This window comes from Chrysemys picta, chromosome 4 (genome assembly GCF_011386835.1).
Source record: "Chrysemys picta bellii isolate R12L10 chromosome 4, ASM1138683v2, whole genome shotgun sequence".
Classification (NCBI taxonomy): Eukaryota; Metazoa; Chordata; order Testudines; family Emydidae; genus Chrysemys; species Chrysemys picta.
In genome coordinates, this window is record NC_088794.1 from 41203216 (window position 1) to 41222869 (window position 19654).

Consider the following 19654-nt stretch of genomic DNA (forward strand, 5'->3'; position numbering starts at 1 on the left):
CCACATGTCAAGAGTCTTGAGATTTAAGAACTGTATCCCCTGTCCCTGTTCCTTCTCCATCAGCAATGAACTCTTGCCTTTATGGCCTTGGAGAGGCTCAAATTGCTGCCAAGTGCAGCATCTGCTGTTCCTTTCCTCCTCAAACCCACGAGGGACATGACCGCTGTCTGCGAAAGCACCTTCTGGAGAACACCATCAGTCCCCAGTCAGATCCAGGCCAGGAACACCTCCATGCACAGCGGCCTCAGACTGAGAGCAGTGCACCTCTGAGCATAAGCTCTGGAGTCGAGGCTAAAACAGTTAAGCCTGAGAAACCCTTTTATGAGAGGTCATGGCCACACCTATTCTCCTCATCTCGGTCCTAAGGAATTAAATCTGCATAAACGTTGTCGAAGAAGGAAAGGTGTGAGGGAAGAAGAATCTGGTGGTACCACCTCCAGTTCTGTCTTATAGGCCAAAAGATCGACACTTGTCAGTCCTGTCTGGGAGCTCCATATTGGACCTCCATTTGATGGTTCCAGTACACTCCAACTGGGATTGTCTGAGTACCAGACCAGATCCTGGGTCTGTCAGTTCCCACCTCAGAGGCTCCATGAGCTCCATGAAGGTCTGAGTCTGAAGGCTTTATCTCACTGGATTATATTTTTGCTCTGCCCTATCCTCAATCCCCTCTTCTGTTGGGCCCAGTCCTCCTTACAGAGGTTTCCACGCCAGAAACCACTTTGAGGAGAAGGGGATCCTCCCCTTCTGCATCCACAAGTCAGAGAATTCTTCCGTCAGTACCAGCAGTAGAACAGGAGCCTACCTTTTCATCAAATGAATCCGATGCTCGAGAGAAGCCTTCCCCATGAGGGAATCAAGCCCAGAACCTATAGGAGGTCTTGGAGCCATCCTTCTCCTCGTGGTTATGAGTACCCAAGGGACCAATGCTTTGGGGCTCCTCCCAGCCACTCAATCCTTCCTACTGGCCTTACTGGGCCCCATTGGAGCCGTATAATAGACGACATGGATCCATGCAAGAATCACACTGGAGTTTACAGAGGAAGAAATCAAACCTGGTCCATCACTCATGAAAGTTGTCATCCTTCTCACCCGATGAGGCAGTTGCTATATCATCCCATTCCCTGCCTGATGACCACAGGCAATACCAGTAACTGTTACAGAGCATGGCAACTGAGGTCAGAGTTGCCAACTACCAGGCATTGTTAACAAAGTACCACTTCCTAAAATAGTCTAAATTTCTGAAATTCTGAGACAAACTTCCCAGGGAAAAGAGGGCACAGGTCCAAGCCCTTGTTGGTGAAGGCAGGTTGGTGTCTAAGACATCATTTCAATCAGCAGTGGATGCAGCTAATGCTGTGTTTAGAGCTGTAGTCATGAGGCGAGAATCATGGTTTTGCTTTTTGGTTCACCAGGGAGGTCCAGAAAACCACTGAGGACTTGCCCTTTGAATCTAATATCTTCAATGAGAAGACTGAGTCACTATACTCTCTTAAGGACTCTAAGACAACACTCTGCTCCCTGGGCATTTACACTCTGGCCCCAAAGAGAAAACACCACACGCAAGCTTACAGGCCTAGAAACCCCCACCCCAGCATTTTATCACTAGAGCCTTTATGAACCACTACACAAATGACAAATGTTTCAGAGACACAGGTCTGCAGCTTCCTCCACCTCTATGACCGCTGCCCAGTCCCACCCACCATCCAGGGGTTTGTTTTGATGGGACACTCAAGGTTGCCTACAGATATTGATGCTATGCCATAGACTCATAGACTCATAGACTTTAAGGTCAGAAGGGACCATTATGATCATCTGGTCTGACCCCCTGCATGCTGCAGGCCATAAAACCGTCCCTACCCCTTCCCTGGACTCTGCTGCTGAAGTCCCCAATCCTGTTATTAGTGACTTCAATCGGCAGAGACCCTCCTGCTAGAGATCCCTGCCCCATGCTGCGGAGGAAGGCGAAAAACCTCCAGAGGCTCAGCCAATCTGCCCTGGAGGAAAATTCCTTCCCGACCCCAAATATGGCGATCAGTAAGACCCCGAGCATATAGGCAAGAGTCTCCATCCTGACCCCTTTTAGCCATTATGCTATTTACCTACCATTGCTTGGTTTTCCTTGACTACTATGTTTTACCATTAAACCATTCCCTCCATAAACTTATCTAACTTAATCTTAAAACCAGACAGGTCCCTCGCCCCCACCGTTTCCCTCGGAAGGCCGTTCCAATATTTCACCCCTCTGACGGTCAGAAACCTTCGTCTAATTTCAAGCCTGAACTTCCCCACGGCCAGTTTATATCCATTCGTTCTCGTATCTACGTTAGTACTAAGCTGGAATAATTCTTCTCCCTCCCTTGTATTAATCCCTCTAATATATTTAAAGATAGCAATCATATCCCCTCTCAGCCTTCGCTTTGTCAGACTAAACAACCCAAGCTCCTCTAGTCTCCTTTCATACGACAGGTTTTCCATTCCTCTGATCATCCTAGTGGCCCTTCTCTGCACCCGTTCCAGTTTGAGTTCATCTTTTTTAAACATGGGAGACCAGAACTGCACACAGTACTCCAAATGAGGTCTCACCAGCGCCTTGTACAACGGAAGCAGGACCTCCTTATCCCTACTAGATATACCTCGCCTAATGCATCCCAAGACAGCATTGGCTTTTTTCACCGCCACGTCACATTGTCGACTCATAGTCATCCTGCGGTCTGCAAGGACCCCTAGGTCCTTCTCCTCTTCCGTTACTTCTAACCAATGCGTCCCCATCTTGTAACTAAAATTGTTATTAGTCATCCCCAAATGCATCACCTTACACTTTTCACTATTAAATTTCATCCTATTTCTGATACTCCAATTCACAAGCTCATTCAAGTCTCCCTGCAGGATATCCCTATCCTCCTCCGAATTTGCAACGCCTCCCACCTTCGTATCATCCGCAAACTTTATCAGCCCACTCTTGCAATCGGTTCCGAGGTCAGTTATAAATAGATTAAATAAAATGGGTCCCAAAACCGAACCTTGAGGCACTCCACTAGTAACCTCCCTCCAACCTGACAGTTCACCCTTTAATACGACCCGCTGCATTCTCCCCATTAACCAATTCCTTATCCACCTCTGGATTTTCATATCGATCCCCATGTTTTTCAGTTTAACCAATAATTCCTCATGGGGTACAGTATCAAACGCTTTACTGAAATCCAGGTATATTAGGTCCACCGCATTCCCCTTATCTAATAAATCCGTTACTTTCTCAAAGAAGGAGATCAGATTCGTTTGGCACGATCTGCCCTTCGTAAAACCATGTTGTAATTTATCGCAATTGCCACTGACCTCCAGGTCCTCAACTAGTTTCTCTTTCAGAATTTTCTCTAACACCTTGCACACTACAGATGTTAAACTAACAGGCCTGTAGTTACCCGGATCACTTTTTTTCCCTTTCTTGAAAATAGGAACCACATTAGCTATTCTCCAGTCTAACGGGACCACCCCCGAGTTTACAGATTCATTAAATATTATCGCTAATGGGCCTGCTATTTCCCGCGCCAATTCCTTCAATATTCTCGGATGAAGATCGTCCGGTCCTCCCAACTTAGCCCCATTAAGGTGAGCAAGTTTTGTTTCTACCTCGGATACGGTAATCCCCCATTCTGAACGCCCCTCTGTAGTGGTGCTAGTATCCCTAATCCCTTCATTGGCCTCATTAAACACCGATGCAAAATATTCATTGAGATATTGCGCCATGCCTAGATTGTCTTTAATCTCCTCTCCGGCAATAGTCTTCAGCGGTCCCACTTCTTCTTTCTTTGCTTTCTTCCTATTTATATGGCTGTAAAACCTCTTACTATTGCTTTTAATTCCCCTCGCTAGGTCCAACTCTACACGGCCTTTGGCCTTTCTCACTCTATCTCTACATTCTCTGACTTCACTTAGGTACATTTCCTTACTGATCCCTCCCCTCTTCCACTCTTTGTACGCTTTCTGTTTTTTCCTAATCGCCCCTTTGAGTCGGTCGCTCATCCAGCTCGGTCTAAATCTCTTGCTTAGTAATCTTTTTCCCTTTTTTTGAATACAGGCCTCCGACAGCTCATGCATCTTTAACTTAAAGTAATCCCAGGCTTCTTCTGCCTTTAAATCCATTAATACGTTTGCCCAATCCACTTCCCTTACCAGTCCCCTTAATTTGTTAAAATTGGCCTTTTTAAAATTATAAACCCTAGTCTTTGACTTAATTCTGTTACTCCTTCCATGTATTTTAAACCGAATTAGCTCATGATCACTGGAGCCCAAATTGTCCCCTACTACCACTTCCTCAACGAGGTCCTCACTACTTACCAGAATCAAATCTAAAATGGCCTCCCCCCTCGTCGGTTCAGCTACCACTTGCTGGAGGAATTGATCAGCAAGCACATCTAGGAACATCTGAGCCCTATTATTGCTACTAGCGTTTGTTCCCCAATCTATATCCGGGAAGTTAAAGTCCCCCATAATTACACAGTTTCTATTAGTAATTACTTCTCTAAGCACATTAAATAGTTCCTTATCCATATCCTGGGTCGATCCCGGCGGTCTATAGCACACTCCAAGCACTATCCCCGGAGAGGCTCTAGTAGTCCTATTACCCAGTGTGAGTATTGCCCAGACGGACTCTGTGTTGTCTAATCCATCAACTATTATTTCTTTACAGCTTATTTCACTATTGACATACAATGCCACCCCCCCACCTTTACCTTTGTTCCGGTCTTTCCTATACAGCGCATACCCCTCCATACCTGTGTTCCAGTCATGACTGCCATTCCACCACGTTTCAGTTATTCCTACGATATCTGGTTTCAGCTCTTGGACCAAGAGCTCCAATTCCTCCATTTTATTACCTAGGCTTCTGGCATTGGTGTATAGACACCCTAATGTTTGTCGTTTAGCCTCTCCCATTAGGAGCACTATATGTTGCAGGCCTCCTTGTGTCCATCCCCCCTGTCCTTCCTATGTCCAATCTCATCTCCCCAGCTATGTCTCCTCTCATTTTACTCACCTTCTCCATACTGGAATCTGGCGTGGAGATTAACTGTGCATCTCCCAACCGTCTCCCCAAACTTCCTAGTTTAAAGCTCTTTTGATAAGATGAGCCAGCCTCCCTCCCAGAAGTCTATTTCCTTCCCTACTCAGGTGAAGCCCATCCCTCGAGAACAGGTGTCTGTCCCCGAAAGCCTCCCAGTGGCCATACATCCCAAAGCCCTCCTTATAGCACCACTCCCTTAGCCAACTATTTATTCTCACAATTCTATCAGCCCTTTGCTGCCCTTCCCTCGGAACAGGCAGAATCCCACTAAAGATAATCTGAGCCTCTATCTCCTTGAGCGTCTTCCCCAGCCTGGCATAATCTCCCTTGATCCTCTCTAACGAGAACCTAGCCGTGTCATTCGTTCCTACATGAAGGATTATCAAGGGGTTCTTACCTGCTCCTTTTAGGATCCTTTTCAACCGCAGGTCCACATCGCTTATCTTTGCGCCCGGTAGACAGCACACCCTTCTGTTCTCCGGGTCCGCCCTGGTCACAGGCCTATCCAATCTCCTCAGTAAAGAGTCTCCAATTACATACACCTGCCGTCGCCTGGCAACAGTGCGATCTAGTAGTCTAGTCTCCGATCCCTCTAGTCCTGACCTGTGCCTGTTCCTATCTTCCCTTATGCTCCCCCTTATGCCTTCCTGAATCCTCCCGGGGCCCAGGATTGGTGCTGTCTCCATCAACTCCTCCCCTCTCTCTCTTGGACTAGCAGCTCTTCTCTTCTTCCTCACCCTCCCACCTTCAGTCGCCACCTGCTGCCCCTCCACCTCGCTATCCAGACACTCGAACCTATTCCTGAGTTCTATTCCCCCCTCACTGGCCCTTCTTTTCCTTGGCCTGCTTCTCACAGTCACATGCTTCCACCTCCCATGTTCTCTCCCTTCCATTCCCCTCTCACCATCCTCTGCCTCTGCCTCTACCTCCACCATAGGGCATTCTCCTTCAGTCCCCCCTTGCCTGTCCTCCATCAGCTGCTCAAACCCCCACCTAAACTCCACCAGGGTCTCTACCTGCATCTCCAGCCCCTTAATCTTTTCCTCCAGTAACACTATCAGGCGACACTTCATACACACATAACTGTGTTCCAGCTCCCCTACTAGGACCATATACATACCACAGCTTCCACATACAGCCATCTGCATTCTGTCTGCTGCTGCTGCTTGGCTCATGGCTGCTGTAATCTCTGCCCACAGCACCTGTGGACTCAGAGCACACACCACACCACGCCCTCCTGCCTCCCCCCTTACCTCCCCCTGCAAACTCCCTCTCAAACTCCCCTGTTAGCCACCCTGTTTGCTGCCGCTGCCCCCAAACCTTTGGTGGTCACCTTACCCACTTTGAACACAAGTGGAGGGCAATAACAGACAACTGTACTACAGTTAAACTCAGTTGTGAACCAGAGTGAATGATCTCACCTCCCCCCCACAAATTCCTTTCCCAGCCCCTTCTCAGGGACCACTCTCCGGAGGAGATGGTTATTCAGGACAGGAGGTGAACTCTCTCTCCTTCAGAAAGGAGCCATAGAGAGCAATCAAGGGAGGGGTTTCTACTCCCCATATTTCATAGTTCCCAAGACAAATGGAGTATGGAGACCAATTCTTGATCTATGCCAATCAAATGTCTTTATTGGCAATGAAAATTCTGCATAATAATAGTGGCATTAATAATTCAGTTCCTGGAGGAAAACACATGGTTCATGTCCCTTAAACATGAAAGATGCTTACTTTCATGTGCATGTTCACCACTCACACAGAAAGTTTCTCAGATTCACACTTGGGCAAGAGCACCACCAGTTTAGAGTACTCCCTCGGGTTGGCGACAGAACCCCATGTCTTCATGAAGTCTTCTCTGTTGTGTCGGCCCAGATGAGACACAATGGCTACACTGTCTTCCTATATCTGGATGACTTGTTACTAATGGGCAGATCAAGTTAAGAGGTCCAGTTGGTGACCTTATTCTTACTACACTTTGACATCATTGGGGTCTGTGTAAATGAAGAACAGTCCAATTTGGATTAGGACTATATATTTCATAAATGCAACCCCAGACTCGTCCTCAGGAAAGGCCGACCTCCCTGTAGGCAGTTCTCAGTCTATGGGCAGCCTGATAAATCAAGTTACCCTTAGACCTCGTATCACAATCAGGGTCTGTCTTTCCCTACTAGGCCACATGGCCATACATAATGTCATTTGCCAGACACCATCTCTGTTGCTTGCAAGCCTGACTTCAGTCTGTTTACTCACTGGACAAGGACAACATGAATCCCAGGGTAAAGGTCCAGCAAAAGGTCAGAGCCTCTCTCTTACAGGGGACAAAACCAGACCAGGTGTGAGCAGGAGTCCTCTGTCTTCCAGCCAAACCCACTCAGCCATAATCACATATGCATCTTTTCACATGGACAAATCACACTGCACAAGGCACGTGCTCCCCAACAGAGGCCAGAATGTATATCAGTCTGCTGAAGATGAAGGCAGTTCACCTAGCCGCAGCTCATCCTCGCCCCTCGTATGGTCCCATTACTTCCGGATAATATCGGACAGCATGATGACTGTCTGTCTTTTATATAAACAAACAGGATAGAGAGATATTTCTTCCTCTGAGGATCGAAGCAGTGAATTTATGGAACTGGTGCATCAAGAACCCCATAGCACTCCCAGCAATATAGCCTCCCTGGTGTACAGAATACTCTGGAGGACAATCTCAGCAGAAACTTCTCCACAGACCATGAGTGGGAAGTTCATAATTCGGTCTTGACGAAAATCTTCACCCAGTGGGGAACACCATCTTGGAACCTGTTTGCCTTTCAAACAAACAAGAAATTCAATCTCCACTGTTCCAGAGTAGTATTAGGCCGAGACTCCAGGGGTCCTTTTGTTATCCTGGATGGACTATCTAAGGTACACCTTTCCTCCCATTTCCCTGCTATCCCATGTTAGGAAAATTTGCCATGACAGGCCCAGGTTATCTTCATCACATCTCATTGGCCCAGATTGTTTTGGTTTCTAGACTTTCTACAAATGTCATCCCATCTATATTTGACCTTTTCTGGTTCTGTTGACTCAGAAGAAGGGCAGGATCAGACATCCCAACCCAGACCTTTTTCATCTCACAGCCTGATATTTGGATGGGCGCCAGACTTAGAACGTTCTATGTTCAGAGGTCAGCTGAACTATCCTCAGTCACAGCAAAAATATCTCCACTAGAAAATGCTGTCTAGCTGAGTGGAGGTGTTTATCCACCTGGTCACAATGGAAACAGTTGTCACCAGAATTGGCAGGTATCCTTGTCATTTTAGACTCCTCAGGGGGACTGGGAAAACCGAGAGGTCTGCTGCTTGCCAGGAGCTAGGATACACGATGTGACTGAGAGACTGCCGAGACTCATCAAGCCCTCGGATCGCTACCCCTTCCTGCTTCTCCACGTGGGCACCAATGATACTGCCAAGAATGACCTTGAGCGGATCACTGCAGACTACGTGGCTCTGGGAAGAAGGATAAAGGAGTTTGAGGCGCAAGTGGTGTTCTCGTCCATCCTCCCTGTGCAAGGAAAAGGCCGGGGTAGAGACCGTCGAATCGTGGAAGTCAACGAATGGCTACGCAGGTGGTGTCGGAGAGAAGGCTTTGGATTCTTCGACCATGGGATGGTGTTCCAAGAAGAAGGAGTGCTAGGCAGAGACGGGCTCCACCTAACGAAGAGAGGGAAGAGCATCTTCGCCAGCAGGCTGGCTAACCTAGTGAAGAGGGCTTTAAACTAGGTTCACCGGGGGAAGGAGACCAAAGCCCTGAGGTAAGTGGGGAAATGGGATCCTGGGAGGAAGCACGCGCAAGAGGGGAGGACTCCTGTCTCATGCTGAGAAAGAGGGACGATCGATGAGTTATCTTAAGTGCCTATACACAAATGCAAGAAGCCTGGGAAACAAGCAGGGAGAACTGGAAGTCCTGGCACAGTCAGGGAACTATGATGTGATTGGAATAACAGAGACTTGGTGGGATAACTCACATGACTGGAGTACTGTCATGGATGGATATAAACTGTTCAGGAAGGACAGGCAGGGCAGAAAAGGTGGGGGAGTTGCGTTGTATGTAAGAGAGGAGTATGTCTGCTCAGAGCTCCGGTATGAAACTGCAGAAAAACCTGAGAGTCTCTGGATAAAGTTGAGAAGTGTGAGCAACAAGGGTGATGTCGTGGTTGGAGTCTGCTATAGACCACCAGACCAGGGGGATGAGGTGGATGAGGCTTTCTTCTGGCAACTAGCAGAAGTTGCTAGATCGCAGGCCCTGGTTCTCATGGGAGACTTTAATCACCCTGATATCTGCTGGGAGAGCAATACAGCGGTGCACAGGCAATCCAGGAAATTTTTGGATAGTGTAGGGGACAATTTCCTGGTGCAGGTGCTGGAGGAACCAACTAGGGGCAAAGCTTTTCTTGACCTGCTACTCACAAACAGGGAAGAACTAGTAGGGGAAGCAAAAGTGGATGGGAACCTGGGAGGCAGTGACCATGAGATGGTCGAGTTCAGGATCCTGACACAAGGAAGAAAGGAGAGCAGCAGAATACGGACCCTGGACTTCAGAAAAGCAGACTTTGACTCCCTCAGGGAACAGATGGGCAGGATCCCCTGGGAGAATAACATGAAGGGCAAAGGGGTCCAGGAGAGCTGGCTGTATTTTAAAGAATCCTTATTGAGGTTGCAGGAACAAACCATCCCGATGTGTAGAAAGAATAGTAAATATGGCAGGCGACCAGCTTGGCTAAACAGTGAAATCCTTGCTGATCTTAAACGCAAAAAAGAAGCTTACAAGAAATGGAAGATTGGACAAATGACCAGGGAGGAGTATAAAAATATTGCTCAGGTGTGCAGGAGTGAAATCAGGAAGGCCAAATCACACTTGGAGTTGCAGTTAGCAAGAGATGTTAAGAGTAACAAGAAGGGTTTCTTCAGGTATGTTAGCAACAAGAAGAAAATCAAGGAAAGTGTGGGCCCCTTACTGAATGAGGGAGGCAACCTAGTGACCGAGGATGTGGAAAAAGCTAATGTACTCAATGATTTTTTTGCCTCTGTCTTCACGCACAAGGTCAGCTCCCAGATTGCTGCACTGGGCAGTACAGCATGGGGAGAAGGTGACCAACCCTCTGTGGAGAAAGAAGTGGTTCTGGACTATTTAGAAAAACTGGACGTGCACAAGTCCATGGGGCCGGATGCGCTGCATCCGAGGGTGCTAAAGGAGTTGGCGGGTGAGATTGCAGAGCCATTAGCCCTTATTTTTGAAAACTCATGGCAATCGGGGGAGGTCCCAGATGACTGGAAAAAGGCTAATGTAGTGCCCATCTTTAAAAAAGGGAAGGAGGAGGATCCGGGGAACTACAGGCCAGTCAGCCTCACCTCAGTCCCTGGAAAAATCATGGAGCAGGTCCTCAAGGAATCAATTATGAAACATTTAGAGGAGAGGAAAGTGATCAGGAACAGTCAGCATGGATTCACGAAGGGGAAGTCGTGCCTGACTAACCTAATTGCCTTCTATGATGAGATAACTGGCTCTGTGGATGAGGGGAAAGCAGTGGATGTGTTATTCCTTGACTTTAGCAAAGCTTTTGATACTGTCTCCCACAGTATTCTTGCCGCCAAGTTAAAGAAGTATGGGCTGGATGAATGGACTGTAAGGTGGATAGAAAGCTGGCTAGATCGTCGGGCTCAACGGGTAGTGATCAATGGCTCCATGTCTAGTTGGCAGCTGGTTTCAAGCGGAGTGCCCCAAGGGTCTGTCCTGGGGCCGGTTTTGTTTAATATCTTTATTAATGATCTGGAGGATGGTGTGGACTGCACTCTCAGCAAGTTTGCAGATGACACTAAACTAGGAGGCGTGGTAGATACACTAGAGGGTAGGGATCGGATACAGAGGGACCTAGACAAATTAGAGGATTGGGCCGAAAAAAACCTGATGAGGTTCAACAAGGACAAGTGCAGAGTCCTGCACTTAGGACGGAAGAATCCCATGCACTGCTACAGACTAGGGACCGAATGGCTAGGTAGCAGTTCTGCAGAAAAGGACCTAGGGGTCACAGTGGACGAGAAGCTGGATATGAGTCAACAGTGTGCTCTTGTTGCCAAGAAGGCTAACGGCATTTTGGGCTGTATAAGTAGGGGCATTGCCAGCAGATCGAGGAACGTGATCGTTCCCCTTTATTCGACATTGGTGAGGCCTCATCTGGAATACTGTGTCCAGTTTTGGTCCCCACACTACAAGAAGGATGTGGAAAAATTGGAAAGAGTCCAGCGGAGGGCAACAAAAATGATTAGGGGTCTGGAGCACATGACTTATGAGGAGAGGCTGAGGGAACTGGGATTGTTTAGTCTCCAGAAGAGAAGAATGAGGGGGGATTTGATAGCAGCCTTCAACTACCTGAAGGGGGGTTCCAAAGAGGATGGAGCTCGGCTGTTCTCAGTGGTGGCAGATGACAGAACAAGGAGCAATGGTCTCAAGTTGCAGTGGGGGAGGTCCAGGTTGGATATCAGGAAAAACTATTTCACTAGGAGGGTGGTGAAACACTGGAATGCGTTACCTAGGGAGGTGGTGGAGTCTCCTTCCTTGGAGGTTTTTAAGGCCCGGCTTGACAAAGCCCTGGCTGGGATGATTTAGCTGGGAATTGGTCCTACTTTGAGCAGGGGGTTGGACTAGATGACCTCTTGAAGTCCCTTCCAACTCTGATATTCTATGATTCTATGATTCTATCTTCTGTCACTCAAAATGTTGGGGCTTTCCATTAGCTCACTGAAAGCCAACCTGGCAGCTGTAATTGTGCCTTCCATCCTTTGATGGAATGCCACTCTACCTTTACACACCCTATCACAATTCAATTCCTGAAAGACTTCATTAGGATCTTCCTGCCTGTGATGAAGCCCACACCACAATGGGGCTTCAGCCTGGTACTCTCAGCTCTCATCAGACCATCCTTTGAACCGATGGCTATGTGTTCCATGTCACATCTTTCCATGAAAGTTGCTTTCTTAGTTGCTGTCACATTGGCTAGATGGGCGAGCGAACTGGGAGCACTCATGGCTGTCCTTCCATACACCATATTTCACACAGAGAAGGTTTCTCTTCCTCTCCACCCAAAGTTAATCTCCAAGATAATTACCGAGTTTCACACAAACCAACCTATTCACTTACTAATATTCTTCCTAAAATGTGATGCTTCCAGTGAAGAAAAGAGACTACACTCCCTCAATGTCAGATGGGCCTTGGCCATCTATCTGCAAAGACCAAAACTGATTTGGAAAACACTGAGGCAGTTTGTTTGTTACCATAGCAGAGCTATCATGAGGACAAGCATTATCAACTCAGAAAGATTCTAAGTGGCTCTCTGGATGTGTCATTCAGCGTTATCATTTGGCACACATTCCTCTTCCAGATAGGGTAAAGGCCTACTACACTAAAGCAAAAGCAACCTCAGTGGCATCTCTTTGAGATGTACCAATAGTGGGCATTTGGAATGTGGCTACTTGGAGCGCCATCCACACTTTTACAAAGCATTATGCCCAAGTCCAGGTTTTTTCAGCACATGCAGCTGTGGAGTAAGCAGTGTTACACACGTCCATACCAACTGCATCCTCGCACCTTTCTCCTGTTTGAATACTGCATATCAAAAAACAATAGGGAATACACATAGGGACCAGCACTTGAAGAAAGGGAGTGTATGTACCTGTAACTGGAGGTTCTTTGAGCTGTGTGGTCTCTCTGTATTCCACTACCCATCCTCCCTTTCCTCTGCTTCAAATCATATCTGATTTGTATCAGATAAGGAGAAGGAACTAGAGAAGTGTTGGTCCATGCCACTCTTTATGCCCTCAGTTCAGAGCATGAGGAGAGCACCTGTGTGTGCGCGGACCATTGGAGACTACTTGCTACAAATCTCTCATTTCAGGTGCAGGTAGCACATGCATACCCTCGTGTGGAATACAGATAGGGACCACACATTTTGAAGAACCTTCATTTACAGGTAAGTAGCCTCCATTTGCTTAGATTCAAGTTGTCATGACTTGACTGCATTTGTTGTGTTCAAACAAAATGAAGTCCAAACCACTAATATATATACTTGGTGCTCTACATAGGCCTGTTTCATAAAGCTGAGAACAATTATGAACCAGATCTACTGGAAGACAGAATGTAAACAGAAAAATGTGAATGATAAATGGGAACTATTTAAAAATATTTTACTAAATGCCCAAAAAGCCACAATCAAGGCAGGCAGCTATATTGGTTAAAAAAACAAATCTGGCTTAGCAGAGATGCAAAAGCACCTATTAAAATATGTACATATAACAAATGGAAAAAAGGGAAATTTGATAATCATGAATATAAATCAGGAGCTAGAAATGGTAGAAAACTGATAATGGAAGCAAAAGGACACAAGGAGAAATCAAAGGCCAGTAGAATTAAGGACAATAAGAAGGATTTAAAAAATATATATTAGGAACAGAAGGAAACCTAACAATGGTATTGTTCCATTATTAGATGGAAATGGCAGAATTGTCAATAATAATGCAGAAAAGAGAAATGTTCAATTTCTGTTGTGTATTTGGGGAAAACTCCAGATTATGTTTTCATATCATATGATGATGATTGATTCCATTCCAACAGTAATTCATGAGAAACTTTGCTGAATAGGGACAGATTTAAACAGATGCTTAAGGTTAAGCAAGTGCTTTTCTGAATTGGGGCCTCAGTCAGTAAACTGGATATGACACCAACTATAGTGGTAGTTTTCTATGAAGATGATACCACCTATGACTCTGTTGTGAAAGAAAGGACTGTTCTGGTTAAGTGCAGAGACTAAATGGGTTTGCACTGGTATTTTGCTCAGTTTTTGTTTTAATTTATTCAAGATAGCTTAGCTCAAATGTAAATTCTGGGCTTTCCTTAATTGGATTCTTTATTTAAAAATGCATCTGTTTCTCTTGTATACATTACACAAAAATGTTGTTATAAACCTAATATACGTATATTTACATAGTCCATGTGAGTTCATCCATACTAATTTTTAAAGTACTCCTAGTAAATAGTAAACGTATTTATTGTTTATATAGCACCCCAACATGCGAAATATTTACCAAGTTAGTGTGGTTATCTAAATTCTACTGTTAAGTGAGGAGGGGAAAAGGAATATTAATGTTCCGTATTAATGTTCATGGCAGGGGCAAGAATAGTGCAAATGGATTTATAATTCATAATGCGACACATGCAATTCAATCCATTAGCTTTGTGAACAGAGTGTGTTAGTTAAACCCAACAGTATTATTATAAAGTGAAATAAAATACACAAGAGGAAAGTGTATTTTAAAAACACTTTCACTAATCCACACTCAATTCCAGCTGTTTTTTATGCTGTTGTTTCTTAAAAACAGACAAAACCCAATGTTGTTAGAAAAGTTTGTGTGTGTGTTTTCACTCAACCATTACTGAAAAACTTGCTCAGACTTCCAATACGTTAAACATATTGCATTGAGGCAGAAACCAATGATAAGCATCCTCTGCCCCAGGTTAACATTTAGGAAACTTATATCTGCATATTAGAGCATGGGAACTGTTTTACAACTTTAGTTATAGTGGGTGCAACCAGTCTGATTATAATAAATAAAGACACCTAGGAAGAATTATACTCTTTGAAATAGCTTGTGACATTCCTGGATTGGCTTCGTTCTTGGTCGTTATCATCAGAATACAATGTGCCATGTTCATCCTAGGGCCTACATGGGTTTGGAGCCTGGCTGAAGGCCTTAGGAGCCCCAAATTAAGGGATGACTGTGGCCGTGAAAGGGGACAGCAATGGCAGGGAAGGGGCATGGCTATGCAGTGCCCGGAAGATGTATTGATACACTGTCCCCCAAACAAGTGCTACCTCAAACATAAAGAATCATTCAATTTATTTTCTTCCAAATAACTGTACAATAGCTGGGGCTGATCATAGACTTTACTGTGAAATCTCACTGTCTCTTCCTGTTTATTTCCTCTTTGTTCCCATGGTGAGTATGCCTGTCTCTGGCAGACTCTGGGGCCCTGTTCTAGTTAAACATTTCCATTATTTCTCTTACATCAAGACCATTCAATCTCTGTCTTGTTACGTCAGCTCCCCTAGCCCTGGCAGCATTCAAGGTGAGGCTGTAAAATATAATCAGTTTGTAGAATGACATTACCGTCTCTATCCTATTTATAACAGCCGAACATCTTGCTTTTTTGGCGGCCATTGCACATTGAACAGACATCTCCACTGAGCTGTCCACAGTGACGTCTAGATCTCTCTCCTGAGAGGTTCCAACTAATTTAGAATCCATCAGTATGTAAGAATAGTTTAAATTATTCCTTCTAATGTATGTTATCTTGCACCTGTCTACACTAAATTTCATCTGTCACTATGTGGCCCATTTATCTAGCTTTCTTAGGCCATTCTTGAGTTCCTCACAATCCTTCTTAATCTTGACCTAACTAAGTTTGTGTTACAGAACTTCACTATCCATCCATTTTTCTTTTTAACATTATTCTAACTGGCCTCTTAAATACACACTGTGCTATAGAGGATGATCCTGCTTCATTGGAAAGATTAAGAACAGCAGGATTACCACAGCATAAACTGTGTGCATGTGTACAATACATACCATGTATATGTATTCTGAAAATGTCATTAAGTATTGTTTTTTAAAAAAACAATTTTTATTTTCCTAATCAAAATCTGGTATATGGCATTGTCTGCATGTGGCAGGTCTGGAAAATAAAAGTGAGAGGATTCTTATGTATAATTGTATTGCAGTCAAAAACAGCCCGTCATTACTTTACAAGGCTGTTCTGAAGATTCCAGAATATGGGAATGATGATAAGCAGTATTTCACAAACGGGGGTATTTACTAGGACTCATACCAATCTGTGATCAGCTTAAAGTGATGTTATAATAGGATCAGCCATTTAACAGTTAGAATTTTTTTTTAAATTTATATTATGGATTTCATATCTTGCAGAACTGATTATATTTGGTAAGGACAAGTTGCCTTGTGAATTTTGTTTAACTGTCCCACAGAAAAGAAAAATGCATTTTAATTGTAAGATTTATTTATGTAAATTCTATAATTGGATCTTGAATTTCAATACTACCATCCTACTTTGGAAATTTGTTGTTAACATTTGTCAGAGTTGTATTGATCTATTTGCTTTACTTGAAATCATCCTTTCCCCCCTGTAGTTTGTGCATTATAACATAATACAAAGCTATTGACTTCAATGGGAACAGAGTTAGGCCAATGCTGGGCATGTCTGAAAGCCTCACCCCAAATGTTTCAGGTCCTATTTCTTCTAATGCTTACAAAGTTGGTATCACAAATATGAAATGAGTGTATTTATACTCTGATTGGTTAGCCCTTTAGACCAGTGGATCTAGTACTCTTGACTTTTTTTGTTTCACATGTCTCATGTTCCAGCTTCTTAATCAAGAAAGCGTTTACTTTTGAGGAAGAAAGAGGCATGGTTCTCAGACTATATAAATGTAAAAAAGTTTGAGTCAGAAGGGCCTCTTTGGCTTCAACTGCAGACAGAATCATTATTGGATCATCTCCACTCTCAGTAACAGGGATGATTGAAGACAGAGGATTATTGCACAGGATTTTTTCTGTAGATGTAGGTTCCACACGCACGCATACTCAAGGCATAAACAAATCTTAGGCCTGGTCTACACTGAGGGGGTGGTATCGATCTAAGATACGCAACTTTAGCTACAAGAATAGCGTAGCTGAAGTCGACGTATCTTAGATTGACTTAGAATCACATACTTCGTGTCTTCGCGGTGCGGGATCGATGGCTGCCGCTCCTCCGTCAACTTTCCTTCCGCTTCTCGCCGAGCTGGAGTTCAACAGTCGACGGGAGAGCGATCGGGGATCGATTTATCGTGTCTATACTACACATGAGTAATCGATCCCCGATAGATCAATTGCTATCCGCCTATCCGGTGAGTAGTATAGATGTACCCTTAAGCAGTGACCATAATCTCCTTACAGCAAACTTCTCCATCATTGACATCTGTAATCAGAACATGGTAATGCTTAAGCTATCATTCCAGATCATGTAATAAAGAATAATTGATCCAGATCATCAGCTAAAGCTGAGGAGTGCATAATACAATTTAGGAGGCAGGGTACTGTCTGGATCATTTCTGGCTGTGTACTTGGCCTGTCACCCCATGTAACTTAGAAAAGTCCAAGTTATGCTGGCTAGTTAGTTTCCTGTTGCCAGTGCATGAATCCCTGGCCCTGAAAAATGCAGTCCTGAGTGAACAGGTGAGGAAAAAGGAAATTTGAAGCTGATGCAGAAGTACAGAGAGGAAACAAATGATCATACCTATGCATGAAAACAATGCAGAGTAAATTGTAACACCTGCACTGAGGTAGAAATTCCAGGTGGAAATGTCTTGCCATTGCTCAGGTGCAGACCCGAATAGTCTGAAAACTACCACACATGGATTTAAAATGTAGCATTGAAGCGTGAAACAAGTTTACATTGTGCTACAACATGACTGGGGAGAGGTCTGTTTGTGGGCTGCCTAGTCAGGCTGGCCAGCTTGCTACCATTTTGGGGGGGTTATATGGGAGGGAATGGATATTGTGCTCTCTGACCCCACTCCCAATACAGCTACTTCCAAAGGTTTGCAGCTCATTCTTCTCCCATTTCATCCTTGCCAAACAACTGTGTTTCCATGTTTCTGATTCAGCTACTGTGCAATACAGCCAAGATGTCTAAGCAAAAGACTTCACATTGTTTTGTTATGGAATTAAATAAGCTTTATCCTAATTCAGCTTTCTAATTAGTATGCACTTAACAGCAGCCAGCGTGTCACTTCAGAATATGATGTGTTTTTCCCCAAACTTCCTTTTGAGACTTGCATTAAAGTGCAGGCTCCATTGTCTCTATCTACTGCATGCTAATCCTTAGTTACCCAGGAGAACTTTTCCATTCATCTTTGTATTGGGAGCTTGTGTGTTTATGGAGACACTTTATTTATTTATTTATTTCCAATAAGTTTGCTGCAGGGTGATGGATTGTTACTAAGTGCTGCCCAAATATAGAATCCAGGATTCCAGAGTAGAGCGTTACGTGACACCCTAAAGGTAAAAGCACCATTTATTGCAACGGGTAAAGGAGCAGGCAGGCAGGCAGTAGAATTCATGACTTGTGGTACTTATACAAAGCTAACTCTCATGGCAGCCGCATGCCTGCAGCTGCACTGGAGACTAAATGAACCAAGAAGCCTCTTTGCAAGATGTGTTAGTTGGTATATAAAACTCATACTTTTCCCTCTAAATGTTTATTTTGACATATTTCAGGGGATGAGGAAGTATAACGTGCTGCTGTTTTTTTGTCTTACATATTAAAGTTGGTGCTAAAATTTTCCATTTATTTTTGTGCGTGTACATTTGTAAGACTTGTGCTGACAACAGGGCACAGCATTTGTCTTCCCGAACAATTGATGGTTATCTTACATAATTTGTTTCTCAAAGGCACCCAGTTCCCTGAGGTACATTTCAAATCAGGGTACGTGGCAGACGCGCTGTATTTCCAGTGTCCTTAACATTCCCTTCTCTAGTATGATGGACTTCCTTTTTTTTTTCTTTCTTTGCAGAGACAATGTGCCCATATAAAGCCTGAGCCTGCAAACTCTTATTTATGCAACCAACAAACCTCACTGAGCTTCAGTGGGACTACTAACGAAAGTGAGGATGTGCAGGATTGGCCCCACTGTGTTTGAGTGACTTCCTTAATAGTGATTCTTCTCAGCAACATTCACTGGCCACAGTTTTCAGATGGGACTAGTGATTTTGGATGTCTCCATTTTTGGGTGCCCGATTTGAGACCCCTCAAAAGAACCTGATTTTCACAGTGTGAGTGCTCAGTGTTTTCTCTGACAATTGGACCCCTTTAAAGTGTCTCAAGTTGGACACCCAGAAAGTGAGGTATTCCAAATCACTAGTCCCTTTTGAAAATCATGACCTTGGAGGAAGCTACGGACCCAGTTTATGTTGTTGTTTTTTGTAAGTTCAGGAGTCAAGCCCCTTTAAGGTGTCTCATTTCAAAAATTACCACTTGGTAATGGTGCCTCATAGTTTGGCTGCTGCTTTTTAATAAATGATATACATACTTTGGCCTCCTCCAAACAAATGAAAAGCATGCAAGAAAAAAGAGAGGCATACCAACTTGTCAATAATTTGAAATAAACTTTTAAAATTAACATCTCGTTCCTTTACCAGACTTATGAGGCTACAAAAGTCCAAGTAAGTCTGTGGTGTTAAGTTTCCTTGCATGTCCTGTGTGCCAAATTCTGCCCTTAGTTACATCCCTGTAAATCCAGAAAAACTCAAGTGAAGTCACTGACGTTACTTAAGGCTTACCCAAGTGTAGGTGAGAGCAGAATTTCCCCAGAATGTGTGCACTACGTTCTAGCTGCTCTGTCATTCCTTCTAGGCTAACTAAAGTATTCCTAATCCATTATGAATTGACTATAATGGATTATTTTGCCATAAGGAAAAATATGTAAAGTCCAGACTCTTACAGA

The 19654-nt window shown here is 44.4% G+C and overlaps 1 protein-coding gene across 4 annotated transcripts in view; it reads left to right on the plus strand.

Annotated features, from left to right (window-relative positions):
- The window catches only part of SERGEF (secretion regulating guanine nucleotide exchange factor), a 274310-nt gene that overhangs the window by 140733 nt on the left and 113923 nt on the right, over positions 1-19654 (plus strand). Inside the window, exon 10 of one of the 4 annotated variants that reach the window (XR_006176537.2) lies at positions 12992-13066. The exons of the other annotated variants lie outside the window; for them this stretch is intronic. The gene's annotated coding sequence lies outside the window, so the exon portion shown is untranslated. The remainder of the gene's footprint in view (positions 1-12991; positions 13067-19654) is intronic. 4 annotated transcript variants of the gene reach the window in all.